The sequence below is a fragment of the Schistocerca cancellata genome, chromosome 11 (genome assembly GCF_023864275.1).
Source record: "Schistocerca cancellata isolate TAMUIC-IGC-003103 chromosome 11, iqSchCanc2.1, whole genome shotgun sequence".
Classification (NCBI taxonomy): domain Eukaryota; kingdom Metazoa; phylum Arthropoda; class Insecta; order Orthoptera; family Acrididae; genus Schistocerca; species Schistocerca cancellata.
Genome location: NC_064636.1, coordinates 20,499,090 through 20,507,828, shown reverse-complemented (window position 1 = coordinate 20,507,828; position 8,739 = coordinate 20,499,090). Strand labels below are relative to the sequence as shown.

The window sequence follows — 8,739 nt, the reverse complement described above, 5'->3', positions numbered from 1 at the left end:
GTACGCATTTCTCCTCCTTACACGAGGCATCACAACAACGTTTCACCAGGCAACGCCGGTCAACTACTGTCTGTGTATGAGAAATCGGTTGGAAACTTTCCTCATGTCAGCACGTTGTAGGTGTCGCCACCGGCGCCAACCTTGTGTGAATGCTCTGAAAAGCTTATCATTTGCATATCACAGCATCTTCTTCCTGTCGGCTAAATTTCGCGTCTGTAGCACGTCATCTTCGTGGTGTAGCAATTTTAATGGCCAGTAGTGTATAAGTGGAGAATTTCGTGAACTATTAAGGTATTACGGAAACTGCACTCATAATTTTCGTTTCAAGAATTACACAAACCACTATGTTGTAATTAATTTTTGTGTTCCTACACTATTTATGTAAGAGCGACCATTATCGTCTAAGTTGGTCTGAGGTATATATAACATTTGGTTTGATCGTACCTGGTGGCTGTTCTCGTTATATTTCACGTGAAACTCTAAAATAGCCATTCCACGTCGATTTTGAGCTGTTAAATGGAGTGTGGCGTAATATTTTGGTATAATATTGGAAATGTTTTCTCTAATTTATTGACGAAATGGTTCAAATGGCTCTGAGCACTATGGGACTGAACATCTGAGGTCATCAGTCCCCTAGAACTACTTAAACCTAACTAACCTTAGGACATCACACACATGCATGCCCGAGGCAGGATTCGAACCTGCGACCGTAGCGATCACGCGGTTCCAGACTGCAGCGCCAGAACCGCACGGCCACCACGGCCGGCATTTATTGACAGTTCACACACATAGACAACGCAAACATAAAACAACTGTGCTGTGAACTGTCAAAAATATTTACAATATTATATCGAAACACCACATACAGTCACACCAGATGTTATTCAGTGAAGACTGAACGAAACTCGTATAGGGATGCGTATTCAAATACGGAGATATTTAAGCAGGCAGAATACGGGGCTACGGTCGGCGACGCCTATATAAGACAACAAGTGTCTGGCGCAGTTGTTAGATCGGTTACTGCCGCTTCAATGGCAGGTTATCCAGATTTGAGTGTGTTTGAACGTCGTGTTACAGTCGGCTCACTGGCGATGGGACGCAGCATCTCCGACGTAGCGATGAAGTGGGGATTTTCCCGTACGACTGTTTCGCGAGTGTACCGTGAATATCGGGAATGCGGTAAATCATCAAATCTCCGACATCGCTGCGGCCGGAGAAAGCTCCTGCAAGAACGGGCGCAACGACGACTCAAGAGAATCGTTGAATGTGACAGAAGCGCAACATTTCCGCAGATTCGTGCAGGCGTCACTGTTGGGCCATCAACAAGTGTCTGCGAGCGAAGCATTCAACGGAACATAATCGATATGGGCTTTCGGACCCGAGGCCCACTCGTGTACCCTTGATGGCTGCACGACTCAAAGATTTACGCCTCGTCCGTCAACACCGAGATTGGGCTGCTGATGACCGGAAACATATACACTCCTGGAAATGGAAAAAAGAACACATTGACACCGGTATGTCAGACCCACCATACTTGCTCCGGACACTGCGAGAGGGCTGTACAAGCAATGATCACACGCACGGCACAGCGGACACACCAGGAACCGCGGTGTTGGCCTTCGAATGGCGCTAGCTGCGCAGCATTTGTGCACCGCCGCCGTCAGTGTCAGCCAGTTTGCCGTGGCATACGGAGCTCCATCGCAGTCTTTAACACTGGTAGCATGCCGCGACAGCGTGGACGTGAACCGTATGTGCAGTTGACGGACTTTGAGCGAGGGCGTATAGTGGGCATGCGGGAGGCCGGGTGGACGTACCGCCGAATTGCTCAACACTTGGGGCGTGAGGTCTCCACAGTACATCGATGTTGTCGCCAGTGGTCGGCGGAAGGTGCACGTGCCCGTCGACCTGGGACCGGACCGCAGCGACGCACGGATGCACGCCGAGACCGTAGGATCCTACGCAGTGCCGTAGGGGACCGCACCGCCACTTCCCAGCAAATTAGGGACACTGTTGCTCGTGGGGTATCGGCGAGGACCATTCGCAACCGTCTCCATGAAGCTGGGCTACGGTCCCGCACACCGTTAGGCCGTCTTCCGCTCACGCCCCAACATCGTGCAGCCCGCCTCCAGTGGTGTCGCGACAGGCGTGAATGGAGGGACGAATGGAGACGTGTCGTCTTCAGCGATGAGAGTCGCTTCTGCCTCGGTGCCAATGATGGTCGTATGCGTGTTTGGCGCCGTGCAGGTGAGCGCCACAATCAGGACTGCATACGACCGAGGCACACAGGGCCAACACCCGGCATGCATCATGGTGTGGGGAGCGATCTCCTACACTGGCCGTACACCACTGGTGATCGTCGAGGGGACACTGAATAGTGCACGGTACATCCAAACCGTCATCGAACCCATCGTTCTACCATTCCTAGACCGGCAAGGGAACTTGCTGTTCCAACAGGACAATGCACGTCCGCATGTATCCCGTGCCACCCAACGTGCTCTAGAAGGTGTAAGTCAACTACCCTGGCCAGCAAGATCTCCGGATCTGTCCCCCATTGAGCATGTTTGGGACTGGATGAAGCGTCGTCTCACGCGGTCTGCACGTCCAGCACGAACGCTGGTCCAACTGAGGCGCCAGGTGGAAATGGCATGGCAAGCCGTTCCACAGGACTACATCCAGCATCTCTACGATCGTCTCCATGGGAGAATAGCAGCCTGCATTGCTGCGAAAGGTGGATATACACTGTACTAGTGCCGACATTGTGCATGCTCTGTTGCCTGTGTCTATGTGCCTGTGGTTCTGTCAGTGTGATCATGTGATGTATCTGACCCCAAGATGTGTCAATAAAGTTTCCCCACTCCTGGGACAATGAATTCACGGTGTTCTTATTTCAATTTCCAGGAGTGTAGCATGGTAGGAGGAGTCTCGTTTCAAATCGTATCGAGCGGATGGACGTGTACGGGTATGGAGACAACGTCATGAATCAACGGACTTTGAATGTTATCAGGGGACTGTTCGAGCTGGTGGAGGTTGGTTAATGGTGTGCGGCGTGTGCAGTTGGAGTGATATGGAACCCCTGATACGTCTAGATACGACTTTGAGAGCTTGTAACGGAACTTGAGTAGCGTATTTGCCTCTATTGGTTACTGTAGAGAGATCGATCTTTCGGTCCTGTCTGTACACGGTGTTACAAAAAGGTACGGCCAAACTTTCAGGAAACATTCCTCACACACAAAGAAAGAAAATATCTTACGTGGACACATGTCCGGAGACGCTTCCTTTCCACGTTAGAGCTCATTTTATTACTTCCCTTCAAATCACATTAATCATGGAATGGAAACACACAGCAACAGAACGTCCCAGCGTGACTTCAAACACTTTGTTACAGGAAATGTTCAAAATGTCCTCCGTTAGCGAGGATACGTGCATCCACCCTCCGTCGCACGGAATCCCTGATGCGCTGATGCAGCCCTGGAGAATGGCGTATTGTGTCACAGCCGTCCACAATACGAGCACGAAGAGTCTCTCTACATTTTGTACCGGGGTTGCGTAGACGAGAGCTTTCAAATGCGCCCATAAATGAAAGTCGAGAGGATTGAGGTCAGGAGAGCGTGGAGGCCACGGAATTGGTCCGCCTCTACCAATCCGTCGGTCACCGAATCTGTTGTTGAGAAGCGTACGAACACTTCGACTGAAATGTGCAGGAGCTCCATCGTGCACGAACCACACGTTTTGTCGTACTTGTAAAGGCACATGTTCTAGCAGCACAGGTAGAGTATCCCGTATGAAATCATGATAACGTGCTCCATTGAGCGTAGGTGGAAGAACATGGGGCCCAATCGAGACATCACCAACAATGCCTGCCCAAACGTTCACAGAAAATCTGTGTCGATGACGTGATTGCACAATTGCGTGCGGATTCTCGTCAGCCCACACATGTTGATTGTGAAAATTTACAATTTGATCACGTTGGAATGAAGCCTAGTCCGTAAAGAGAACATTTGCACTGAAATGAGGAGTGACACATTGTCGGATGAACCATTCGCAGAAGTGTACCCGTGGAGGTGGAGGCCAATCAGCTGCTGATAGTGCCTGCACACGCTGTACACGGTACGGAAACAACTGGTTCTCCCGTAGCACTCTCCATACAGTGACGTGGTCAACGTTACCTTGTACAGCAGCAACTTCTCTGACGCTGCCATTAGGGTTGTCGTCAACTGCACGAAGAATTGCCTCGTCCATCGCAGGTGTCCTCGTCGTTCTAGGTCTTCCCCAGTCGCGAGTCATAGGCTGGAATATTCCGTGCTCCCTAAGACGCCGATCAATTGCTTCGAACGTCTTCCTGTCGGGACACCTTCGTTCTGGAAATCTGTCTCGATACAAACGTACCGCGCCACGGCTATTGCCCCGTGCTAATCCGTACAATCAAATGGGCATCTGCCAACTCCGCATTTGTAAACATTGCACTGACTGCAAAACCACGTTCGTGATGAACACTAACCTGTTGATGCTACGTACTGATGTGCTCGATGCTAGTACTGTAGAGCAATGAGTCGCATGTCAACACAAGCACCGAAGTCAACATTACCTTCCTTCATTCGGGCCAACTGGCGGTGAATCGAGGAAGTACAGTACATACTGACGAAACTAAAATGAGCTCTAACATGGAAATGTTAGACACATGTCCACATAACATCTTTTCTTTATTTGTGTGTGAGGAATGTTTCCTGAAAGTTTGGCCGTACCTTTTTGTAACACCCTGTATATTTATATATAATATTGCATGAATAAAGGCTGGGCGAGTGTAAAGCTATCGTTAAAAACGCACGCCGTGCGATTTGTTACGATTTGGTAGGTCATAATAATAATAGCATGCTTTTGAATACAATTAAAATATAACGGCGATACGTGTTTAGTGTTATTGCAAATAATATGTAGTAAATTAATGAGTAAGCTAGCCGATCCTGTAAGAAGAGGTAAAAGTGGGAATATTGAGCTGTTTTGCTTTATATCGACGAAGCCGGTGATACGGCGTCATTTTTTTCGTTTACTCTTAGAAATAAACAAGTAAAGAAGTGCTAATTGTGCGTAGTGAAAAAGATATAGGGGCGAGTTTTAAAAAACTACGGTATACAAAAAGAGTAACAAAAGGACATTTAGGCACACGAAATCGCGGATAGCGAAGTTGTAGTGTAACGACGTAAGTTTTTTATAAATGATTTTCTTTTGACATATGACCATGTGTAGACTTCGTCACCTACGTCAGTTACAACACACTTCAAAATTATTTACACTCTTTTTAAATTGTCTCAGAATGGTTCTTGAACGAAACTGTAAAACATCATTTGAGTCGTATGCGCAGAATTACGTCACTCAGTCCAATTGGTTTGCGCAAACTTTTTCAATTTAGATGTCGTTTGTTTCTCCTCAGAAATTATGTTAATGCACGTTATCTGATTTAATAAATATCAGAACCACATTGAATAAACTTTCGAGATTCAAACTCGCGATGGACGTTGTCAAAAATTAATAATCTTGTCAAATAAATTAAGTAACATAATTCTTCATAAATAAATTCTCGGAACGCGTATTTCAACTTTAGTAGCATCCACTAGTTCATTATCTTCCTACATATAGAAGTGAACCTGAGCCTTGACAAGACAGAACTGCCCATTTACAACATGATTAAACTTTCTATGACGTCATTGTTGTACAAACATTACAAATTCTCAATTTTTTTATGTTTAGAAGCACGACGCAACGACTCGGTTTCAGGATCGTCCGTTGCTCTTTGGCTGTCGACCCGCGACGTATAGTGGCCAGCAATTTTCTCTCTGGTCCCGGCAGCGAAGATGCTGTCTCCGTTCGTTGCGCCGTCCTCTCCCTACATGAAACATAAAAAAATACAAAAACTTTAGGCAATTCACAACCATTACAAAATATTACAAAAATACATAAACAAAACAGTAAATTAAACTTATATTCACCTGCAAACTGGGCTGACACCGGTGGATGGGGGACGCCTCAATTTCACGTCCCTCTGCAAAGTGTGGTCATTAAATTGAGTACACCTACAGGGCGGTCAATTCCGGGACAAATCTATACGCATCTCACGAGGGACGCGGTATTGAGGCCATTTTTTAAAAATTATATCGCGGAGAGCTGGCTCCAATTTATGAAAAGGAGAAAAACGTTAACTTTTACGCGAAATCTTAATAGTTGCGGATCGGAGAGAGAAGTGTGTAATTGTCTTACGCCTAACAAACATTCTTGGAGGGCGGCGGCTAAACTAGAAGAGTCAGTAACAAAATACTGTATCATTATCATTGACTGTTGGTGTCGAGCAACCAAAACTGTTGGAACTTGGGAGTTAGGGTTCAGGCACTCGCATATACTCCACATCAGTGTGGGAATGAGTGGTGAATGCAAAATAAAACTGTGAACAAAGTTACGTTAAATAAAACAGAAGAAACAAGACAGTCTGGGCGTATCTGTTGTTATTCCGTAAACTGTAACATTTCTTATCGTTGTACGAAGCCATTATAGACGATCGTTATGACAATTTGCTTCGAAGGGATCTCGTTACGAGTTAAGTTTTGGGGACCTGGTCAACAGGGGATAGTTCGTAGATCTTAACTACTGCAGCTATTCTGGAATCAGGTGCTACCGTGACCGTTGTGTGTTGTCAATGGCTTAAGGTTACCATATCTCACGCTCTAACATCGACGCCCCTTTCCACTTGGTATAACGGCAACAACGACAACGCCGACGACGAAGGAAGATACGGTAGAAGGTGACACGTACGTAACGATGCTATGTGATCACCTGCATCCATTGTGCATTCCGACGGACTTGGGCAATTCCAACAGGACAACTCCACACGTCCATAACCGCTACAGTGTCGCTCCAGGAACGCTCTTCTGAGCTTAAACACTTCCGCTGGCCAGCATACCACCAAGACATGAACATTATCGAGCGTATTTGGGATGCCTTGCAACGTGCTGTTGAGAAGAGATCTCCACCAACTCGTACTCTTACGGATTTATGGACAGCCCTGCAGGAGTCACGGTCTCAGTTCCCTCCAGCACTACTTCAGACATTAGTCTGAATCCACGCCACGTCGTGTTTCGGCACTTTTGCGTGCTCGCAGGGGACATACACGATATTAGGCAGGTGTACCAGTTTCTTTGACCCTTCTTCTTCTTCTTCGCGGATGGATCACTTAGGACCACGCGTAATCAACATTTGTTGGCCTTCCTTTTCGCCCAGTATTCCTTCATAAACACTGAATGGGCTAGCTTTCGTTGCGTAGACCACGTATGTCGGTTAGTTCTTCTCTCTTCTTCCTCAAAACCCCGTGTGTTTGTGATTTTTCTGATTTCATTTCTATCATGTAGATTTGGAGGCAACGGCCTTGCCGCAGTGGATACACCGGTTCCCGTGAGATCACCGAAGTTAAGCGCTGTCGGGTGTGGCCGGCACTTGGATGGGTGACCATCCGGCCGCCATGCGCTGTTGCCATTTTTCGTGGTGCACTCAGCCTCGTGATGCCAAATGAGGAGCTACTCGACAGAATAGTAGCGGTTCCGGTCAAAGAAAACCATCGTAACGACCGGGAGAGCGGTGTGCTGACCCCACGCCCCTCCTATCCGCATCCTCAGCTGAGGATGACACGGCGGTCGGATGTTCCCGATGGGCCACTTGTGGCCTGAAGACGGAGTGCCAAGTAGATTTGGAGACCCTAATTCTCTCAGGTCTTTTTCCGTCTGTTTGTACCAGTTCGGTCTTGTAGTTCTGTTCTTTAAAAATGTATGGATTTTGTGCGTTAACCTGTTTGACTCCATTCTTTCTAAGTGACCCATGAATTGGATTCTTCTCATGCGCATTGTGTCTGTTATTTTGGAGATATTTTTATATATTTCTGTATTGGGTTTTGGGTAATGTACCCCATCTTTAGTTCTTGGTCCTAGGATTTTCCTCATTATCTTACGTTCTTTCGCTTCTAATTCCTCTTTTAGTGTTCCGTGTTGAAGGTTTAGTGTCTCAGATGCGTAGAGAGCTTCGGGTCTAATTACTGTTGTGTAGTGTCGTATTTTGCAGTTCCACGAGACACTCTTTTTGTTGTAAATGTTTTTCGTTAACTGAAACGCCGTCTCCATTTTCTGGACTCTTGATCTGACACATTTCTTTTCATTACAATTTTCTGCAATCCATTCACCTAAATATTTAAATTCTTTTACTCGAGAGATCTAGTTATTACCAATTTTGAGATCAGAAGGTGCATCTTTGACGTCAGTCATAAATTTTGTGTTTTCAAATGAAATTTGTAATCCTATTTTTGCTGCCTGCTCTTGTAATAATTCTGGCTGTTTCTGTGCATCGGTAATGTCTTGTGCGGTCAGTGCCATGCCATCAGCAAATGGTAAACAGTCTAATGCTATGCCCTTGCGTCTTGGTCCGAGTCTGTGTGCTGGTGCACCTGCTTTTTTCCATTCTCTAACAACTTTTTCAAGTGTAATCAATGAATGTTTTTCATCAGTGACACTGCAAGCTTAGTGACAATTCCTTTGAAGACATATATTTCACTGCACGCCCAACCATCAAGAAACTAGTGTCACAAATCACTGCTACAAATACCCGTTACCGAAAGGTAACACGGGTTCGATTCCCGGCGAGGTCAGGGATTTTCACCTGCCTCGAGATGACTGGGTGTTGTTGTGTCGTCTTCATCATCATCATTCG

General features: G+C 46.5%; 1 pseudogene; it reads left to right on the top strand.

Moving 5' to 3' along the window:
• The first annotated feature begins 7,401 nt into the window (after nt 1-7,401).
• On the top strand, nt 7,402-7,518 carry LOC126109042 (5S ribosomal RNA; annotated as a pseudogene).
• Nucleotides 7,519-8,739: the final 1,221 nt, after the last annotated feature.